The sequence below is a fragment of the Periophthalmus magnuspinnatus genome, chromosome 21, assembly GCF_009829125.3.
Source record: "Periophthalmus magnuspinnatus isolate fPerMag1 chromosome 21, fPerMag1.2.pri, whole genome shotgun sequence".
NCBI lineage: Eukaryota > Metazoa > Chordata > Actinopteri > Gobiiformes > Gobiidae > Periophthalmus > Periophthalmus magnuspinnatus.
This window is the reverse complement of record NC_047146.1, coordinates 14,982,057-15,005,714: the sequence shown is the minus strand read 5'-3', so window position 1 is coordinate 15,005,714 and position 23,658 is coordinate 14,982,057.

Genomic DNA, 23,658 nt, shown 5'->3' with positions numbered 1-23,658 from the left:
GGGGCCGAACCGTGTCACCTCCTCACCCCACCTTCCACCGCGCTGACCCCCTGACTCTGCAGCCACGCTCCAGAGCCACAAAGCCCTCATTTGTGTGAGCTAACTGCGGCTAACGGCAGCCAGTGGATCACCATCACTCACCTCCAGTTACGTGATGACAAGTGATGGTCTTTTCTTAGCTGAGTGCACAAGAGAAATGTTGAGGTGTTTGACGAGCTGTCTCCAAACTTTGGTCATAAATTTTAGGTAAAACTTTGGACATTATATTAAAGCTTTACCGGGTAACATTTTTGCTAATATAAAAGTACTTTTTTTTTGTTTTTGGATGTTTTTTATTGCACGGGAAAACAGAAAAACGTGTCCTTACTGTGAAAGGGCTTGCATCTGCACAAACCTTTCTCTCTTCTGCTTGTTGCCATGGAAGTGACAAACCACCTCCAGAGAATTACACACTGTCGCGTTAAGATAGTTTGGTGTCAAGTCTTGCAACATTTCAAGATCCTACAATGTTTCTTTGAATTGAGTTGGTAATTTACTTCATAATCTGATATTCTGATACGATTGCATAAATATAATGGACTTTGTCACCTCAATTAATTACGTGGTTCATCATTTTTATGTAACTATTCTTGTGAGGGGCCCATCACCTGCTTGTCTCCATGGAGTTGTTATCGCTCTGCCTCGAATGTTCCACATTATTGTATTCAAGTTATCCATTATGTATTTGTTCAATTGCAGATCTTTTATTTCTCTAAACATACCTTCCAAAACATGGAGTCGCCTCTCCACAGGTTTGAACTGTATCTTGGCCTGGTCATCTTGTCCCCATGAAGACAAGATACGTTTATAGCTAAATGTGAAACTTTTTAGGCAAACCAGTATTATATGACCCAGACTTAAAGCTACAGAGTGAACCTTTAAATAGTACTGCCCCTTCCTCCACATCTGACTACACCAAAAATCTGATGATTGCAAATTTAAAAACTGTAGCCTACCAAAGTTTGGAGCAAAAGTTTGACTACACTTTCAAAATTTTGGGCTTTTTCTTGAACATTTAGTCCTAGAAATCCCAAATAAATCTTACCCTTCAACCTTTTCCTCAGTGCCCTTCTTGAAAATGCATTGATAAGGGACAACAGTGACACTTGCGTTGAGTTATGGTGCAAAAAGGTTAGACAGGATCACGGTATGTTCTATCACTGCTAGACCTGAGGCCCATCCATCAGCTGCACCTCTCCAAGCCGAAAGGGGAGTCTTTACCGCTGTCTCCGCTGCCCCTGATAAATGTCATTCAACCTACAAAAACTTAAGTCCTGTTGTAGCCTCGAGCTCTGCATTTTTCAACTCTACAAACAAATGTAGAGCGGCAAGTTAATTCGTCATAGCTTACCTGCAAAAAGCCAGATTGTTAGAACTTAAAAAAAGGGAATACAATATTTAAATGTGGAAAAAGCTTGTATCTGCTGTGCAGGGATTTAGCTAAACAGCAGGAACCTTTCAATTTGTCTTTGTCTTTACTGATGGAAATAGGGCTTGTTAAAGAGACACAAAACAGACCTCAAATTGTACATAACCTTGGCAATGACATCCAGCTGAAACCAGTCTCTGGATTGCACTGGGCCATTCCAGTTTAAAGATGCACTCAGTAACTTTTTAGTGGATGGACTACCACCTGCTTTTCTCCCTGCAGATGCCATTGCTTTGCTTGGAATGTTCCACAGTTGGATATTAAGTGTATCTTTATGGAGATAAGCAGGTGAGCCCATTCACAGCAAAAAACGTTATTTTCAAGATATATACATTTTAGTACCAAAAATAACTATAATTTCATAGATGCAAGATTGTTGAAATACTATGTAACGCTCCAGACAAAACAATAAACATCTCCATGGAGACAATCAGATTGCAGACCCTCAGCCAGAGTTACATAATACACTTTAATTCCTCATATAAAAATTAACTTTACTACATATATCATGTCAGTACCTAATAAAACTGAATAGGCCCTGTGGCATTTTTGACAGCAATATTTCTTGTTCTATTACCCCCTGTGTGACCTTTCATTCTTCAGCAGTTCTTAACACTTCACAGCAGTCACTCACAAATCAAAAATGACATAACAATGGAGTCACATGGCCCGTGACCAAAAGTAGAGGTGCTTATCGCATTATGTAAGATTATTGAAGGCTACGAGTACTGTCTGTGGCCTAGACTGACTGATGTCAAACTCAAATCCACAGACAGACCAAACATACCCTTGGGTGAGAGGACACAGGGCTCCAAATTTACAGATGCTCGGGGCAACTGGAGTGCACCACTAAGCCGCGCCGCTTAAAATATGACAGAAAAGCCTGGCATTTTTTAATATTGGTATAAGCCTCTAAATCCATGTCTACTGTCAAAATGGGCTTACGGACTACATAAAACAAAAGGTCTACTAATGCAATTTTTTACATATTTTTAACATTTATCCCAAAGGTTAACGGATATTTCACATTTTAGAATTGAAATTTGTATCAAAAATAGGTTTCCACTGTAAAGAGACTTGGATTTGTGTTTGTGATTTGTGTGACGATGTGAGTTTTCTGACGAGGGTTCGATTATTTGCTTGTTGTCATGGAGATGTCTTTGCTTTGCCTGGAATATTTCAAAGTATTGCATTAAACATATCTATCATGCATTTATTCAATAACATCATTTTTTTTATTGGTTTAAAATACCTCAAAAAACTTTCATTCTTACTGTGAGCAGGGTTTCTCAACACAGATCTGACCTGTAACCTGGCCTGGTGGTCCCGCCTACTTGTTCTATAGAGATGAATAAGCTTAATGCAATATGTGGAACATTCCAGGTAGACCTATAGCATCTACATAGGGAAGTAGGTGGGGGACCCTCCACCAGAAAAGTTATATAATGCATCTTTACATTGGGACTAAACACCTAAACTCTGCTCACAACCACAACTTAAATAGTGCAGCTAAACTGGGGTGAGGGAAGTCTGGGCCTCAATCTGGCACTGGATAAGTGGAAGAAAACGGATGGATAGAAGTAAACTGGTCTGTACCTAGAGGACAAAAGAAGGAGAGGGGGCAGTCAGAGCAGTCCTGTGTGATGTCACCAGGTACTTGAAACTGCAGTGGCCACTAGAGCCAGGACAGACTCAGTTTTATATATTTTTTACCAGAAAATTCAAAATTTACTCTAAAATGATCAAAAAAAGCACTAGGAGTGGTACAGAACGATAATAAAATGCCATACATACTGTAGTGAAAAAAAGTCAATTTTGTGTTTAATTTGACTTTTCGTGGTAAGAGGTCACACAGGATACGCATTACAGCATTGATACAAAAATAAAATGATTTTTAACATGAGTAAAATCAGTTATATAGATAAAGAAATTACATTTACAAACATATATTTATTTTGATTTTTACCTAATGACACACCTGTAGGGACATAGCAGATGCCTGAACCCTGATGTCAGTCTAAATTTAGCTTTGCCATGGTATTTGAGACGGATGGGGGATTTTTTAACAACCTTTAAAAAGGAAAGGAATCCAGGTGACTAATGCTATTGTGATCTGCCGAGTTACATGTAGGAGTAGTATATAAACAGTCGGGCTTTTGTTTTCCGGACGGGCAAAGTTCCCGAACATATTCCAGTGACATAAACAGAGATAGTCAGTCATTGTTAATGAACCAACTCTTTTTAAAATAAATACAAAAAAGCTCTTTGTTTCAAGAATGACACATTTAAAAACAAGTTATCTAAGAAGACATGACGATCACCCAGAAAGTATTTGATTAGTTTTGCTTCTAACCTGTGAATGTCTGAACACAGATACATTCAATAAAAGTATTTATCAGTGCCATCCAGGTATGTGCCAAAAACAATCAGATCAGTTTTCCTTTTATTAAGGCCATAGCGGAGGTGAACACTGATACTCAACTGGCAGTTTTCATCTTTGCTAATCCCAACAAGCCTATCATCAAACATAACAGGTAAACAAATAAACGTTGCTTAGATCCTGGCAGGTTGATACAACAGGGATTGTTTTTTTAATTGTGGTGATTTATGCAAACTGTCATTAGGTTTGGCCCTCGACCTGCTACGCCGCATTCATTTTGGCCCGTTGAAGTAAAAACAAACACCCTTTGTTTAAGTTTATTATTGTGTTAATGAAAATTGTTTTAAGGTGAACAGGTCTCTCTTGAAACTGAGACATTAAATAAATAAATACATTTACCTTTTTTTACACTGTCCCTAAAACAAAATGACGAAAAATTCAGACGACTGATTTATAAAATATAAACATTTTTTGTATAGTAATAATTCCTCAAAATGGTGGGTATAACAGCAAATATTGTAAATTACACCTACGGACACTTTGACCTATATAAATATTGCACTGTCAGAAAATTCCCACTACCACTGCATCGTCCACAGACAGCACAGAACTAAGGTCACATAAACTCCAGCTCCTTGCTAACTTCCTCATCCATCATTGTTCCAAACCCCATGTGGACATGAAAGCGTTTTTGCTGACTTCTCACTTTTACCTGGACAAAAGGGTAACATGAAACCAGAATACATAATCTCTGAGGGACACCCATGTTTTGGACAAACACAAACTAACAGATGGATTATAAAGCTACCGTACTATATCAATGGCTTATTTGATTATTCTGTACCTTTTTATGCCTCCTTATGAAAGAATTTAAACATATTATGAATGAATGATGAATGACGCTTCTGTGTTGCTAGCTATGACGCCTTTTTGTCTGTCAGGGTGGGGAAATTCCATCCAGGGGGGATACAAGGTGTGGCTGAAGATCTCTGACCACTTTAAAGTCCCAGGTATGACTCTTCCGAATCCCAGCTGCATTTCTCACTGAGGGCGCATTATTCCAGCAGGTGCCCTATTGTCCCACGACATTTGCGGGCCCTTTCAAACAAAAAAATACGCAAGGGGAGGAGTAAGCACAGGGGGAAGGAGTCAACGTGAAGAAGATTCCAGCATCAAAAGAAGAGATGGCGCTTTGTTTGGAAGAATAGTCCCTGTTCGGATGAGTTGACGGATGTGGCCGCGCTGACCACTATAAAGGAAGGCACATTTCGATGCAAAAATACTCGTTTGGTGTGGGAAACGGAAAAGCAAAACGTGGAATAACATGTCGCACAAGTGTCTCCCATTTGGCCTGAATTTGACGCCTTTGATTTCTGGGTTGTTTCGGATGAATTTCACCTTGTTTTGATTCCCGGTTGCGGTTGGCCCAGCTGGTGTTGTCAGGGCACTCTATAGTAGTCGTAGAAAAGGGTTGTGTGTGTGTGTGCCCAAGCCAGGGAGATGATGCGTGTCTCTGGATGACCTCATGGGAAAGTCCTTTTCGGTCCGGAGTAAATACGACAAAGGAGCTGTTGACAGATGTTTCAATTATGGAAAAACAAGTGATGGTCTTGTCTTGTAATCTGGCGCTGCGTGAGTGTTTACGATGTCTTGAGATACAGACGTAGAGTGTGAGGCACATAAACACCATTATCGTGCGGTTAAGAGGCGAGGGGGAAATGTGTGGTAGCTAGCGCACATCTGGGCAACAGGAATAATTTTGTTTTCAGTTGAGAGATACAAAGGATTTGGGTTTTTCGTCTGGTGAAAGGAAGTTGGATTAGATTAGATGCACAATTGTAGTCAACTGAATCATGGGCAGATTGGAGATTGGAATGTTGTGTGATAATGATAGTTGTTTCTCATGAAAGTGTACTGGTATGGAAGAATAAACCATCATTTTGTATAAAAAAAAAAAATGAATATGCTTCCTTTATTCCATTAGGGCAGAGCTATCCAAACTACGGCCCAAGGGCCAAATGCGGCCCTCAGACCAATTTTTGTTGGCCCTCATGCCTCCTCCTAAACTGGCCCGATTGATCAGGAAGTATTTTTTACCTCAAATTGAAGAGATTCTACCTCTACACCCTGCATAACATCACATTGCATTGTGACACAGACCTAAAAATAATCTTCCAAGTCTTATTAAAGGTACGTCTCTGTCAAACCTGTGTGAAATGCACCGTTTGACTCGCTGTATCGACACTGGTCTGTGGCCCTCTGCTTCAAATATGTTTCAATATGCGTCCCACGGTGAAAAAAGTTTGGACACCCCTGCATTACGGGTTTCCACATCATCATATAGTCACTATCATTTTATTGATTTATTTTACATTTTCTGATGTATATTGTGGGTGTCTTAACCTTAAACTTAAAAGTATGCTCATTTTAAATTTGCCACCTTTACTGACTACTCCCAATTCTCCAAACCCATCAATTAGGCTAATCATGTTAAGTGGTTCAACAATATGCTATCAAAAATGTCACAACAGAATATATCTTAATTTCATGTTTTCTCCGGGGCTAGGCTAACCTTTCACACACCTTTGTTTATAATACATATTTTTACTATTGCATCTAATTGTAACATAATCATATCAAATAATAGTAATTGTGTTATTTCTCCAGACTTGTTGGTACCAGCTATGTTTTCCTGCAATTCCCTTAGACGTTCATTACATTATGTTTATTTCAAATAGACCACCCAGCAAGGCTTTAAAAAGTACTATCAAATAATAAGTACTATCAATCAAGCTGTAAAAATCCAATGCACTCTCAACAGTATGTAATTTAAATGTGCTGTAGGCTACCAGATTTTTGAATGTCGTCAATAGGCACACGTGAAAAACACAAGTAGTTTATTTTTGAACGGTTTGCAGAGGTCAAAGGTTACTACTTTACTTATGCATTCCGAGCGTCTTAACAACTTTCAGAGGCCAGAGTGGAATTTTGCCTTCAAGGTTACTAGCATGCTAACCGCACATCATGATTCTTAGACTTATTTTGACCCCGAGCTGCTTATACAATACATCTATACCGGTGCTTTAATCATAAAATCTGTATACATGTGAAGAGCTTGCACAGAAACAGCAGCACCTCCGTAGTCCGTTCACGGTAACAAACACTTGCGCGCGCACTCCTACATGCAGTCCGTAAGGCACCAGGACTTCAGGTTTAAACAGCCTCCCTGACAGCGCGATGGAAAACAATGTGTTTCTCTTCCAAACACATGCCTGGCGCCAGCTGCCAAGGGAGATAAAAACCGGTAGAGAGGTGAGGAAGAAATGCCGAGCTAGCAAAACAACAAATGCCTCGCTAGCTGTGGGCGATCAACAGTGACGGAGCAGTGCCATATCTGGGTTTACAGCACTGCAGGCCACGCATAGAGGGAGTTACTTTTATTGATATACACAGTGATTAGGGTTGTATCGACACGTGCAGGATGTTTCCAGCATGGTACAAGTGTAAATTCACAACAAACCATTGGATGATGATGGAATACAACGTTAAAGAGGATGTTCCCGGATTTTTCTTCTAATAAAGGTTTTTTTTTTGCTTTTGCTTTGTTGCCCCAGTGCAGGCATTTTTGTAACAGCAGCTTTTAGGGTCACAATTAGACCACTAGTGTTTTTATCCTCCATGAACCAGGAAGTACGCTGTTAACATGCTAGTTGTTGTTAGCATTATCCTGACGGCAAAACTTCCTCTGGACTTTGCAAGTTGCGTTTATAAACTCCACAATTAATAATTAGCGTGCTATGAATCCATTAGGAAAGTGAGGAATAACTTTGGTCAGTGGTTAGAGCGCTCGTCTACCAATTCAGAGGTGGGAGGTTTGATTCCTGCCGTGTTTTTTTGGCAAGACACTTCATCCACCTTGTCTAGTCTGGATATGACGTGTGCATGAGTGGTCAATGGGACAGAAGGGAAACCTCGCTTCTGCCAGCCTTCTTCTTCTTCTGCTTCGACGACCCTGTAAAGTATTCATAGAACCGGTGGCACGCCCTTCACCTGAAAAGTTACATAGTGCACTTTTAATCAGCATGTGATGTTGAAATTTGCGATTTTAATGACTGAGTGCCAACAAGAAGTAGTGCCTGGTCCATATGCAAAACACATGACCAGTGGTGCAAGTAAAAAAATAAAAAAAAAAGACACACTGCCGTCTACGTATGTGTCTAGTTTTACAGTGAATAAAAGGTCCCGCATGCATTCACAGGTCTTTGAGTAATATGTGTAAATTTCCTTCACTTTTGATCCTGGTGGGAGGTTTCAAACGGCTGGCTGCATTATCTCCGTTATAAAGAACACATTTGAAGAAACCCCAAACACACAAAAAGCTGTTCCCCCTCTTCACAAACCACTGAAGAAGCCAAACCACACAAGGAAAAACATGAGTAATGGTTCATTTTAGGCGTGGACACTTTGGGCTGGTTTATCTCTTCTCAAATAAATTTAGCGGCGCCTTGGCGGTAGTTCACGGGGAACGGGTCTGTCACACACTGCCTCTGATTGTCTCTTTGGCTCAGATGATTCAAACGCTGATAGCATCTGAAGCTACTCACCCCAACTTTTTTTTCTTCCACAACTACACTTTTTATGCAGCTCACATTATGCCAGTGGAACGGGATCCCTGCTGTACCCTGCACGGTACCTCAGAGCGCACACGCAACAAAGACATCTGTTGTGCTCGCCGTCATTGTGCGCACTTTAATATCTCCTAAATACTTTTATTGTTGGCTTTTTTTTCAGGTGCATTCTGAACATTCCACTAACCCGTGCCAGGAAACCGCACACAGGTAAGCGTATAAGATTATAGTTTTGGTAGATAAGGCGAAACGAAGCAGAGCTCACTTTTTACACGCGTTTCTGCCTCCTACACGCCCTCCCCCAAACAGAATCTGCTACTTATTTTCTTAGCTGCGAGGAAAACTGTGTGCGACCGCTTAACAAATTGACACTGTATATGCTCCAACAAGAGCAGGCATGGCCTTTAATTACTGTGAAATTATGACTCACTGTGTTTTCTCCGTTCACAGCAGACAATCTGAATCCACCTGCGCCCAAAATAGACGCCACCTACACTTTTTCCCCATTTAAGGTCCTGGATACATCTAAACATTTTTGTACATCTACTTTGAACTCTTACTATCAGTGAAAATATTGCCTTTTAATCATTAACTCTTCCAAATGTCAAAGTATAATTTAGGTCTGGTGTCTTGCCTAAGGACACATTGGCAGTACGCAATCTCAAACCCGCAACGTTGGTGGATATTTATCTCTACAAACTGATCTACCGCTACCACGCCTGTGTTACAAAATTCGACATAATGATTTCAGTCATCCATATTCAAAGTAGTTGAGACAAAATTAATCTCAAAATTGCAATCAGACTTTCACAATGCTTCTGCCTGATGATACCTTAAAGGACCTGTCATGAGGTAAGCTTGAGCTTTGATTATGTTATTATGCGGTTTCCTTTTCACAAAACAACCCTGGAGTATTTTATTTAATTCAGAGAAGAAATTATGCATATTTAGGGCCATTGTGGGCTCAAGCGGTTGATCTCACAGCACGATGTCATCAAGTAATAATCCAGCGAGTGCTCTTGTGTTTTTTAAATCTATATATCGATGTTGTAGTTTGGATCAGTTCAACAAATCCATTTTACATTCCCTTTCCTACGCTGCATGCTAATTATAAAGGCACTATTTACACTGCTTCTTGTCCTAGTGACATTTTTGCCATTTTTATGTTCAGAAATAAGGAACACATTGTTATTTTTCCTACATATTCATTATGTTTTGTGTTGGAAGAAGAGGCATGAGGCGAGACAAGTTTATTTACGATAAGGAACATGAACCTTCAAGATATTGTGATACTCAGGTCCAGTCCAGTCTGGCTACATTTCCATTGTAGAGATTAGGCCTTTGATGGTGTAGGACAAGTTAAAAAAAGACTAATCTAGCAGTGTACAGATGCCTCAACATGTAATTTCTTCAGTATTAAGCTTTACAACAAGAAGTAGTCAAGGCTAAGGTGTAACGCCCAGTACACGCTGGAGGGACTATGTCTGGCCTGGGAACACCTTGGGGTCCCACTGGAGGAGCTGAAGGACATGTCCGGGGAGAAGGACGTCTGGGACTCCCTGCTTAGACTGCTACCCCCGCGACCCGGCCCCGGATAAGCGGAAGAAAATGGATGGATGGAGGTGTAACGCAGTGTAAGTACTAGACCTTTAATCAACTACCATTGTTTTTTGACATAGAGTAAAGAACTTTTCATTACATGTTAACTGTTTTTCATCACCAAAATACATAACTCAAAACATAATTCAAAATACTAGACCTGCTTTAATAATTTAGTTGATTAATTGGTGGGTGGTGTCAACAAAAATTTGCATTTGTCTTGTAATATTTCATTTATATTATAAGGCTTCATATGGGACAACAGCAGAAAGCAAAAGTTAGTAAGTTAGCTTTATATGTAAAAAGGCGATGTTTAATCTGTCTTTATATAATAGTATAAATAGTTAATTTTGTAATTTTGCAGTTTGGGTCAGATACAAAGTGATACGTAATACTTTTGGCAGGACATGTCTGTAGTCGACCGAGAATTAAACACATTTTTAGCCCTACAAAATACCCCATTCGTTGTTTCTATAACTCATATTTTACATTCATTATTTTTACCCAAAGAACTGATGTAATGCCTCACCACAGACATTCCTTCGCTCTTACCTCATGCTTGGGGTTATCTCTACCACTTCCACGTCTTGACCACATGCGTATCAGCTGAGGTAAGCGCAGAGTGGCCTGGCTTGGTCCGGAGCAGCCCTCTTCCTCTCTGATTAGATTGGATCCGGGATGTCAGGTGCCACATGGGGCTAAAGTGGATCACGTCTTTGCAGTTCTATTTTAAAAGGCCGACGTCCGCTCTGTTAGCTTATCTGGAAGACCTCAGTGAAAGGCGAGTGACAGGCCCAGTTATCATGTCAACAACAACCCACGCTGGAACGCTGCCCACACCGTTACGTATTGTTTTCAAAAGTTGCATCTGCTATCTATAGTCGCTCTGCCACTACAAGGTATCAGACCAAGGCACTAGGGTTGGGAACACGCACTACACTTAGGTAAGATTACAGTATGAAAAATGCAATCTGATAATGTAAGTAGGGGGTTTTTAAGAGAGGCCATACGGGACTTAAACTCTCACATTTACACTACCTTTACTTGCTTGAATATTGCGTTTTCCACTTACACAGTATAACTCTTTGACTTAAACACTACACCTATCCTCATTTCTTCACATTAATCCCTAGAATATATCTGGCATGGCTGGCACATACTTGTATGATGGGGCTGAATGTGTAGAGCTATTACTTTTGTGTCCACTCCCCCCTTTACATGCAGACCACATAATCAGAAAAGCAGACTCTTTTATGAGGTTCATATGAGAGTCTCCTAAAATCTTTTACATCTCCCTCTCAAATAATAATAATAAACAATGCTTGTTCATATAGACTTCAAATAATTCATACCTCGAACACATTTAACATTATTAGAGTTATATGAAATGTTATTGATACTTTTATATCAGTCTGGCTCTTACTAGTTAAGAACCCTGCAAAGTCAACCAGAACACTACTGAGGCTAGGATATATGTATGTCATGTATGGCATGTATGTCATGTCAGAAAAATAAAGGCAGGCATTAACTGTTTCAGGTTGATAAGACATTGCTAGTGTCTTTGTTAATACAATGATTCTGTCTCAGGTGTCGTGCTGCACCAATGTCTCTCAGACCAACCCAACCACTCTACAGCCTCTAGAGCAGCTCGTCTTATAACATTTTTAATAAAAAGCCCATCAGACTTAACTGTTTTATCTGAACACAAACTTTTTCTATGAATTCTTAGAACTTAAATTATATTAAATATGCATTTAAATGTTTGAAGGGACTTACATGTAAAGCACACAGTCTTTGTAAACAGACTGTCCACAAAGGCCATCACACATGGGAAGTGTAGAGTTCCTTTCTGCAAAACGGCATTCACTCAGACTGTATTTACAGTGAAAGGAGCTAACCTTTGAAACTCTTTACCAGCTCACAGAAATACTATAACCCGTCCTGGCTAGAGATGAACCGATATGGGTTTTTTCATGGCCAATGCCAGTACTGAAGAATCCAGAGCAACTAATGGCTGATAAGCTCTGGCCCTATACATAGGGCTGATTTTGATTAGTTCCCACAAATTATGTAATTGCAATTTACGACAAACTCACCCACAGCCCTTTTTTTTAACGCAAACCTTTAAGAGAGCAGTGTATCACATTTAGTGCAGTTGTGTATCTCTTCATATTTAAGTATTAATGTGTCTATTTTACGAGCAGTAAATCAACCAAAAGAAATCATCAGTCTGTGCTGGAGATTTAAGACTGATAGCTAATGCACTAAAATGTCTAAATATTGGCGCGATATATTGGCCAACCAATATATATCAGTCTAACTCTTGCGCGATACATATATATTTTTGAATGCAATTACAATGCAGTTATTCTTATACAGCCACTGTTTGGTGGTGTTCCTACATACCACACCCAGGGATGGTTGGGGAAGGGAAGAAAATCTTCATGTGGATTAGATGGTCTAATAAATAAATAAATGTAATAATAATACCCACATGTGAGTAATATTAGAGCTTTGTTAGAAAACATTGCCATGAGTTTTCCATGTTAATGTTAGCAATGGCAAAAATTTGCATTATGCTGATGACTACTTAATAAGCATTTCTTAAATCTAACTTTATGTTGGACAAATATGCACCAAATATAGTCCATGACTATTCTGGCTCTTCCCGCACTTTAACTTTTGTCTTCTTTTGAGCATGACTTTAACTCGTATTGATGTCAGGAATCTCTTCTTCTTCTACATCCTATATATTGTATTACTGCTAACTCGTGCCAGAGAGCAGATAGTCCTGATGTTTATTATGCTCATGTTGTTCTACACACCTGTTTTCTTTAAACAGGCAATACCACTTTCTGGCAACAATGTCTGGAGGCAATATCCATCAACCCTCTATGGATTCCACTGGGCTTCCTGGATGGTCTTGATAGAACAGTAGAACAAATTTCACACTGTCTCTCTCTGGGCATGACATGGAGTAGAATTCTGTTGTGTATTAGAATTTGCAGGAGAACTTTGTAAAGGCACAGACAATCTCTTGATCTTGAGCCTTTGAAAAACGAAGCATTGCCCATTGAAGTACTTGAAGCCATTACAGCTATACTGCAGGACACTAATGCCAGAGAAACATACATAATGGGAAGCTTAAGGGAACAAGGTCTGAGGATCAGAAGATCACTTCAGCGTCAACAGGCTACTCATGTATTGACTTCAGTATCCAAACCAGCTGTGGTACGTATGCTGTTATATGACACACATGGCCTTGAGTGTGTCTGTAAACCCCGGTCATAGGAGGAGAGATTTTACTGCTATTATGAGGAGCTGTCCATCACATGGGTGCTGAAGCGGGCCACCCAGGTGATTAGTGAACGCAATGAATTAGCTCACTCTGTAAAGTGTGTGACGATTAAATTCTAAGTGTATGATTGAGGCTGATGTGCTGTGTCAGTATTTGTTTTGGGTTTTTTTCCTTTGGTTTTTATTGCCCCGTGACAATTCTTTATATATGCTACAGTCAATGTTGTCACCATGGTTCCATTGTAGGGAACATTACAGAAATCAAAGACCAGACCAGAGAGTCCAGTCTGCTCTCTGTGCTCCCTGTGGTTTCTGGTCTGGTCTAGTCCCTGTGGTCTCTGGGTCTGGTCCCTGTGGTCTGTGGTCCCTGTGATCTCTCTCTGGTCTGGTCCCTGTGGTTTTGGGTCTGGTCTCTAGTCTGGTTCTTGTGGTCTCTGTGGTCTCTGTGGTCTGGTCCCTGTGATTTCTAGTCTGGTCTCTGGTCTGGTCCTTGTGGTCTATGGTCTGCTCCCTGTGGTCTCTGGTCTGGTATGGTCCCTGTGGTCTCTGGTCTGGTCTCTGTGATCTCTGGTCTGGTCCCTGTGGTCTCTGGGTCTGGTCCCTGTGGTCTCTGTGGTCCCTGTGGTCTCTCTACAGTCTGGTCCCTGTGGTTTCTGGTCTGGTCTTTAGTCTGGTTCTTGTGGTCTCTGTGGTCCCTGTGGTCTCTAGTCTGGTCCCTGTGGTCTCTGTGGTCTCTGTGGTCTCTCTACGGTCTGGTCCCTGTGGTTTCTAGTCTGGTCTCTAGTCTGGTCCTTGTGGTCTTTGGTGTGATCCCTGTGTTCTCCGGTCTTGGCTCTGATTTCTGTGCTGGTCCTTGCAGTGGTCTGAACTATGGTGACAACATTAACTATATATAAAGGATTGACACGAGACAGTAAGAAACTAATGGTATAAAAAACATAATTATATAAGTCACACCCCACTACAGCCTCGAGGTCAGAATGTCTGATCTTAGTCATGCATTGAACCAAGTGAGCTAATTTGAAACATTTGACATCAATTAAAGACAAAACTGCACATTAACATATAATATAAGAATGTGATTTAACCGACTAGACCTTCGGTCATAGAGAAACCAGACGGGAGACCAGAGCGACCATTGGCAAAAGCCACAAGGGCCTGAAACCACAGCCTACGCTATGTCTCAGTTCACATGCCTTGAGGCGCGGTCACCAGTGCTCTCGGTTTTTCCACCGTCTTCCACACCATGTTCGGTCACACACAGACCGCCTCGGACTGACTAAGCCTTTGTCCAGGAAGCTGCTGGACAAGATCACATCCAAGCACTTGAGCAATGGGTGGCGTCACGCATGCGAGGGAGGCAAGTCTGTGAGACTTGTACAATGTGAAAAGGTGACAAAAGGTCAAGAAAGCTTTTTCAAATGACATGTTCTTTTGGTGACAGGCGGATCGGTGCAGCGTCTGCAGTGATGCGGACGCTGTATCGGTCCGTTGTGGTAAAGAAGGAGCTGAGCCGGAAGGCGAAGCTCTCGATTTACCGGTCAATCTACGTTCCTACCCTCACGAGCTCTGGGTAATGACCGAAAGGACAAGATCGCGGATACAAGCGGCTGGAATGGGCTTCCTCCGCAGAGTGGCCGGGCGCACCCTTAGGGATAGGGTGAGGAGCTCGGTCACACGGGAGGAGCTCGGAGTAGAGCCGCTGCTCCTGCACATTGAGAGGAACCAGCTGAGGTGGCTCGGGCATCTGCTCAGGATGCCTCCTGGACGCCTCCCTAGGGAGGTGTTCTGGGCATGTCCCACCAGGAGGAGGCCCCGGGGAAGACCCAGGACACGCTGGAGGGACTATGTCTCTCGGCTGGCCTGGGAACGCCTTGGGGTCCCACCGGAGGAGCTGGAGGATGTGTCCGGGGTGAGGGAAGTGTGGGAGTCCCTGCTTAGACTGCTGCCCCCGCGACTATTATAATCGGCCTATTTGACTTAATTAATTGAAATTTTTCAGTGAAAAAAGTTCTCATATTTGCACTATGTAACATTTTTAAGATGGAGGGTCCTGCACCTGCTTGTCATAAAGACGTTATTGGCTTGCCACAACTTCTCTATCCTGCAATACATTGATTAATATGCATCCTTACATTGAGCACCTCTCCACAGATGTGACCTGGTGCCTTGTCTGGTATTGGCACCTACTTGTCTCCATGGAGTTAGATAAGTTCTATGTGAAACTGTGGAAAATTTAAGGCAAAGGTTCGTCTGGTCTTCCATTAATTTATTTTAATAGATTCTTTGTCCAGAGCAAGGTTTAGTTTTCATACCTGACCATTTTGACCTCTCACTAGCGCTCTTCCTTAGAGTGGTCATGTAACGTTGCTGTGACCAGTGGAGGTTGCACGACAGTGCCATCTGCAGTCGAACTTCTTCAGAACAGTATCCCAGGTGTATGAGAGTGAAAAAGCCCCCTTGTCCCGGTTTATAGTCCCGTGGGCAGGTTTCCATATTTCAATTGTGTCCTTAATCCAGCGACAATGTTTGGAGAACCATATTATGGACTGAGATGGAGCAAACATAGTTGGGACAGAGGACAACAAAAATCAGTTGACCGGACACGTCACAGCAACGTCACGTGACCACTCTGAGGAAGAGCGCTAGTGAGCAGTCCAAACTGTCAAGTATGAAAACAAAACCTACCTTGGTCTGAAAAAAGAATCTATTAAAATAATGGTACCCTCCAGCAGAAAAGTTAAACAGTGCCATTTTAAACCTTTATATATTTTTCTTTTTTTCCCCCCTTTATGATTCATTGGAGCTTCACCAGACTCTGATCATTTTAGTCTTCACATAGTTCTTATAATAATATCAATTCATATGCAGGTCTCAAATCTAAAAGCCAAGCAAGAACATTGAAAAATAATGTAATGTTTTCCCCTATTTTTTGTCTTTTCATAAAAACATCAAACAGACAAATGTTTGTATTTTGTACTACATACAAAAAAAAAATCTGGTACTCTTGATCTGAATTGGAGATTGCTTGGAGTAAGTATCAGATTCATCCATAACAGACACAACATTTTTGAAGAATTGATCCCCGTTTTGCCATAAAACACCAGAAAAGTGTATCATGAGCAGCTCTTACTCACTACCACTACAACCTCTGTCTGAATGAGATTTCAAATGAATAGTTACTGTACATCAGCAGGAGCCTCTTGGGGCCTGTACAGATTCCAACAACAACAACAACAAAGACGCAGGATCAACAGGTTCTGGGGATGACTGAAATCATTAGGCCCTGCTAATCAGAGGTGAGACAAATTAAAGGTGCTTTTTACTTACAACAGAACACTTTTCTAACAAGTTCATTTCATGCAGTCCTCATTTACCTTATGCATTTCGAGCAATGAGCATGCTCACAGTGATGAGTCTTATTTTGACCTCAGGAGCTGCTTGTAAAATCTACCTGTACTGGAGCAAGACACTTTTTGCCCAATTACATCCAGCACAGGGCTTTTAAGTCTATTTCATTTTGACTTCCAGAAAAAGCGAGAAAAGCTCTTACATTTGTCTTGGAAACACAGTGCATGGATGTAGGCTGAAACTTCTCTGCTTTTGGTAGTGAAATTTATGTTCTTTATTAAAGCCATGCGGGTTTGTGGCAGAAAGAATCTGTTATTAAGACCTTAATGTGCCACATATTGCAATAAAATTTACCAACCCCTCATAAAATTTCATGTTGATCTTTCAAAGCACGCTACACCGCCTTAAGGCCTCACTTGCCGCAACTTTACTTTTATTTCACTGTCCAAGTTTGATTCATTAATACTTTTATTATGTTGATATGGTAGAATAAAAGGTTATCACCAAAATAACATGGCAAATTGAGTAGCATCAAAGGCTGTGGAAAACTTTACCTGTACAAAAGACGAACACAAAAGTACACTCCACTTTTCAATAACAAGTAACGGAAAAGTCGTCAAGTTTGACACACCCAGTGGCCCGTGTCATTTGTTCCACTGGGGAATTTAGATCTGCTTTGAAATCTTACCTTACCTTTGAAATAATATGACTTTACCATGCCAAAAAAAAGAGAGAAATAAATCACTGCTTTAATACCAGATGCCAATACAGAGGAAGGAAAAGTGCATGCAACTTCACAGTTATTTGTCCAATGGAAGGATGTTGTAATATGTAAAATAATATGAAATAAAAATACCTTCCATCGAACATATGGCTGCAACTAGTGACGGGACTTTCGGCTCTTTTATGGAACCTGAAACTTTTAGATCTGTTCTTCAACAACAACAACAAACAACAAACAACAACAATAAATAATAACTGTTAGAATTATGCTAAATATGTTTTTTTTGTGTTAAAAGCTCTCACTCGTGTTGCCTACTCTCCTTCTGTGCTGATTCTTGTGTTTCAGGATTAAAAAAAACAAATTTGAAAAACAAAGATTCGGTTCTTTTACAAAATGACATCTGGTTCTAAAAGTGAGAGCATCTTCTCTGTCATAGCCCCAAAACTTTGGAACGAGCTCACAATCTACGTAAAAAAAATGCCATATCTATTGATAACTCTATTAAAAGATTCACCTCTATGATTTGTGTAACTGTACTATTGTTGTGTTGCATATGTCTGGTTGTTGTTTTAAATCTTTACACTGTTTCGTTTTTCTGTTTGTGAAACACTTTGGTACAACTCTGCTATTTTTAATTGTGTTATATAAATAAAGTAGCTTGGCTGGCTTGGTCTGGCCCCCACATGACATGACATAACTGTTAAAAGGAACTGTTCAAAAGAGTCGATTTGTTCACGAATGTCACATTGGTAGCTGCAACAATCAATTGACTCATTAATTAGTCACATTTTAAACATCATGAGCATTATCTATATTTATATACAGTATACTATAGTAGTTGACTTGTCATAGCTGTTGACTAGCCGGCTAGTCACACAGTTTTTCCTATTGTACAATGACACTTTTTAAATACATTATCAACCAAATAAAGGATTAAATATGTTGACTTAAGACTATTAAGAGACTATTTAGTAATAGAGACATAGTTTAGTTTAATATTTTTAATAGTGCTGCTGTCTTTGCCGTAAAAACGTATTTTCATATGTGTTTTTAATACTGTAAGATTATGAAAATAACAGCTATGATTATTTATTGAAAAATTGTCACCCCTCTCTGTGTAACTGCTGCAATAACCCACTCTACTTGATCATCCGTAAATCAAGATATGAAGATTAATAACAGACGAATCAGGCGCCTTCTTTCCCCGTGGTCACTCTCGCTAGCCTTAGCAACAAGTTTAATTGGAAGTGTTGCTAAACCTGCTGCATGCTAAACCAGCGGTGCGGGCGAGAAGAGGCGTTACCTTCATCAGTATGAATTGGCTCTTTGGTTGCTATGATACTCGCAGTCGGAATTCCAAATACGGAAATCCGCTCCAAATTCACCGCTGTAACTGCTTGTGTGGATGAGCTTCATTTGGCTGGAGGGTGACGCTACACTCCCTTAGTCCACTTCTTTTTACAATTTATGGTCAAAACACAAACACAAAGCCCTTTTATTTTATAACAAAGACAGTGGCAAATCAAATCAAAATGTCTAAAAAGAATAAACCATTTATGATTTTCGATAAAACACTTTATTCGCAAATTATCTCTATTTAGAAGCCTTCAGTTACCATATTTCAAACCTTATTTGGTTGATATTGTTTTTAAAAAGTCACTGTATTCACAATATCTCCCTTGTCTATGTTGGGTAATCCCCGAAACATTGTCAAGACATTGCTCACTGTAAAAAGCATCAATCGTTTTCTGGGATGCCAGACAAGCCACTTGACAATTCAGTAACAGATCCAGCCAAACCACATCTTCTTGTGGCAAAAAAACACCACAAATAAGTTGAAGGGTGAAATGATAAAATCGTTTGTGTGGTCTCAAACATACGGTATTTTTGTTTTTGTTTTCCAAGAATGTCTGAACCACCTCATGAGGGAAACAAACCACTTCAAAAGGTAAAGAAGATGGTGCCATATTTACAGCCAGGAGTAGGTAGATACAATTGAGCATTTTCTATTTGCAGATAGAAATTAAAACTATCATACAAAACACCAATAATGTAGGATGTAGCTGTCAAACTGTCACAGTGGGTGGATCAATCCCAAAATACTGACTGACTGAGGTATTGAAAAGTCTAAAGCAAAAATACAGTTAAAGATCTTTTTTTTTAGTTAAATTTGATATAGCATGTATATATTTTCACTTATCTGCATACTGAATTTTAATATCAGTTCAAGCTGGGGTAGAGAAAAGCTCATTATAGCCACCAAGGTAAAACTCACTGGTGTTGGCTTGCTTCTCTCTTGGAATGTTCCACAGTATGGCATTAAACACATCTATCATGCATTTATCCAATTAGTGTTTTTAGAGCTAAAAAAAAGACCTTACTTCTGTACTGTGGAGCATTTTAGGCAAAGCAATTACATCTCCATGGACACAAGCTGGTGGTGGTCCCATACCTGAAAAGTTGCATAATGAACCTTTAAGTTTATCTATGAAATATTGGAAATTCTTCATTCCAGTCGATCCAAGTGTTACGGTTGCCATAGTTTTGGAAGAGGAACAGCCTTTTTGTCATATAAGTTTGCTAAATAATTTGTCTAATTTAAAAATCTACACAAAAACATGCAAATTTCCTCCATTCTAATTATCACCAATGACATTTCTTGCGGCATTATTAAACATTCCAATCCAAAAACTCCCTGACATGCCTTACATCTTTTTTAGCATTTCCACACCACAAACTATGCTGCTCCTGTCCTGTGGCTGTTTACGTCTATCTAGGAGTCTGCACAAATATTAGAAACATTCCAATGATCTGCGTGGGAAGGGCATCTGGTTCACTTCACCACATGTTACATGCAGCAGGCTACAGCGGTGTGTGCCCATGCTCATAGCCCACCACTAATCACTGTGAATACTACTACACCAGGGGCTCATGTTCGCTGAAGGTCAGGGCGGGTGGGTTAAGAAAACGCAGATTTGATTAAAAACTGGTCTTCTTTCAGCCTATGGTAAATATATATCCAAGATGGTCTATGTTTATTATTATTAACGTCATGTTAATAGAGGGCTCCCAACCGCAAACCAAATGTACTCAGCACAAAAAGCTTGTATGGAAAATGGCGTATTTGTTTTATTAAAATGTGTGGACGAAATCATGACAATTTGAATGTTTAAGTATTCTTGTTTTTAAAGTAGCCGTACCTGATTTTTGTTGCATGCAGTTGAACAGAATTTTGTTCTGCATCTAATTCTGCAGAGTTTTTATCCTATGTGAACCAGGAAGTATGTTGTTAGCATGCTAGTGTTTCTTAACATTATCGAGAGGGCAAATAATTAGGATGCTAGGAATGTGTTAAGACTGTGAGGAAGTTTTGATCATGACAAACCACTTAAAATGAACTAGTTGCATGTTTGTTTGTTTTTGGTTTTTTTGGGTTTTTTTTACAATTTTACAGTTTTAATTCCCCTAACTTGCTTTTTTTAACACATGATAAAATAAATTACTGTAATTTTATTTATTTATTTATTTATGTATTATTATTATTATTATTATTATTATTATTATTATTATTATTTGCTCATTTAAAATCATGTACATATTTACATATAAAAAGAGAAGAGAATGAATGACCAAATTAGTATTGACTGTGCAATTTGAATGGTCACGGTCATTTACGTAGTCGTCTACTGAAAACTTATTCAGTTTTCAGAGTCAGTTTTTGCACCTCTCACAGCCTAGTTTAAGCATTCACATTCAAACCCATAATCTGTTCCTTTTATTTAATTTGGTCTGAATATGTGAAGCAGACGGTCCATACCATTTAAATAATAAGTAAGGCACATCTCTGTTGCTTTTGGACCCTACTTCCTGCTTGTATCTAATCTCTCATTCTAATGACACTCATCTCTTGTCACCTCACTGAGATTTATTCAGGACAAAAGTACATTTTTCTACCAAGTGTTGACTGAGAATGAACAGAAACTAAATAAACACATAGCCAAGAGCTTTAACTTGTCAAAGCCGACCTCCGCGATCTTGTCTCGGGGGCTTGTTTTCCCACTATCCTTTTATTTGTCGTCGTTTTTCCTCGATCGTTCCATGGTTGTGTCCTCTGTTGACTCCCGGTCGCCTCCGTATTCCGAGCTGTGGGTGTGTTTGTCTGGATGTTCCGTACGGGGCTGCTGAGGATTATACCATGAGTAATAGTGATCTCCAAAGGGACACGTCCAGATGCCTTGAATGCTTTCCCAACACTAGCGGGATCAGCTGTAACTGTAGCCCTATCTGAGCCGGCTTCACTGAGAATCCCTTGCAATAACAGGGGAAGGGTTGTGTTTAAATCCATCCGAGCGCTAGCAAAGCCATGAGGACTTAGCAGCAAATCCATCCAAGTGTATCATCAACATATTAAACAGTAAGTAAGTTAACACCCTTTCTGTGGCCGATCAAAGCGTGACAATTTTGGAATGTGCTGTGCCAACTTTTATGTATACAATATTTATTTCGGTTTGGGGTTGGTAAATTGGTTGGCGTAAGGCTTGCACAATAAGGTAAACCCTTGAAGGAACATCTCAATCTGGTTATTTGGATTATCATTTGGAGGTCATCGGTCAATTAGGAGAGTACAGGAGCTAAGTCATGTCTTGAGTCCTAAGACGTGGCATCAGGGAGGGCAGCCGAGGGTCAAACCAATCATCTTTACTGTAATATATAGAGCCGTCATCAGTTATCTCCAGTGCGGGAAATGGAACACATGCTAAAAATGGTTTTCAATGGCGCTTTTCCCGGTTGCTAAAAAGATTGTGACATCACTTGGCAAAGCATTATAGTACGGGGTCCAAATATGACCCTCAGACCAATTTGTCTTGGCCCTTATTACCTTAAACCGTACTTTTTACAGTTTTTTTTTACTCAAATATTTAATGTGTCCAATGTAAGCATGAACAAAGGCCCAATGGTTCAGTCTAACTTGTAAAAATAACACAAATATGAAGTATTCACTGTATTCGCGACCAGTCTATGGCCCTCAATCGGCCCTTAGCTTATGTCTGTGTTTTTATATGCGGCTGTTAATGACAAAAGTTTGGACACCCCTGCATTATGGGATACATCGAGCGCTAAAGCAAAGCCGGTATGTCTTCCTCCATCCAAAAGACTTCCTCATTTCTAGTTGTAACATTCTGTAATATTACAAGCGGAGGTATCGTGCATCTTTTTACCGTATTATAACGTTGTTCCCTCAACATGTCTGAAGAGGTTTTAGATGTCATCCATGCATGTTTCAGTAATTTAGCGATCTCTCCACTATTTGAACCTTCCTTACGGTTAGTTGTAAGATTCCATCATCCATGCTCCCACACGACAATTCTCTAGAATCTCACAAGAATATGACACAAAACTGTACACCACAATTTGACAAACCTGATGCGATGTGCAGTAGGTTAATTGGCGGGATGCACGCTGATTGTGTTGTGATATCGCTCTGAAGGGAGAGTGACTTAGCGTGGAGAGCAAAGGGAAGGGAGACTCAGAGCATGAAAAACAAAAGTGAAACATATAAAACATATTAATAAGTTGTTTTTTGGCACATATAGCATTTTCAGAGTAATAAAAGGTCACATGGTGATCTAAATATGTTATGTGTTAGCAGTTAATATCCCGTAGAAGTAAAATACACCCTCTAACATTTTTTTTTTCATACACAATTTCTGGTCTTACAGATGTATGTCATTTGTTTGTTTAAAGTTGTGCCATCACCTGTGAAGTGGGATATTGATTTTTACATTTTTTACATTTGGTAGCTAACAATGCTAGCCTTCTAAACGCTACTCCCACAGTGTATCTTTATATTTGATCATTTTTTGCTGCGTCTTGTTCGATCCTGTAGAGTCTAGTTGACAGCAGCGAGACAGCAGGTGAGAGTGAGGAATCAGTGATCACGATGGTGAGCCAGATCTTCCAACTTTTTTTTCATGACTCATGATTTAGATATAAACTATTAAAGGAGAGTTGTATTCATTGTGATGACAAGTTGAAGGATCCAGACCGCTTAAATAAATTTTACAAAAGTGAGTGGGACTGGCTGGGTTGTATGTACGCTTACGTAACACTTAGGGATGTCAAGATGACTCAGTTAATCAATAATTACAATTACTCATGTCACAATATAATCTTAAGACCTGAAAAAATTAAACATTTACTTCAAAAAGAT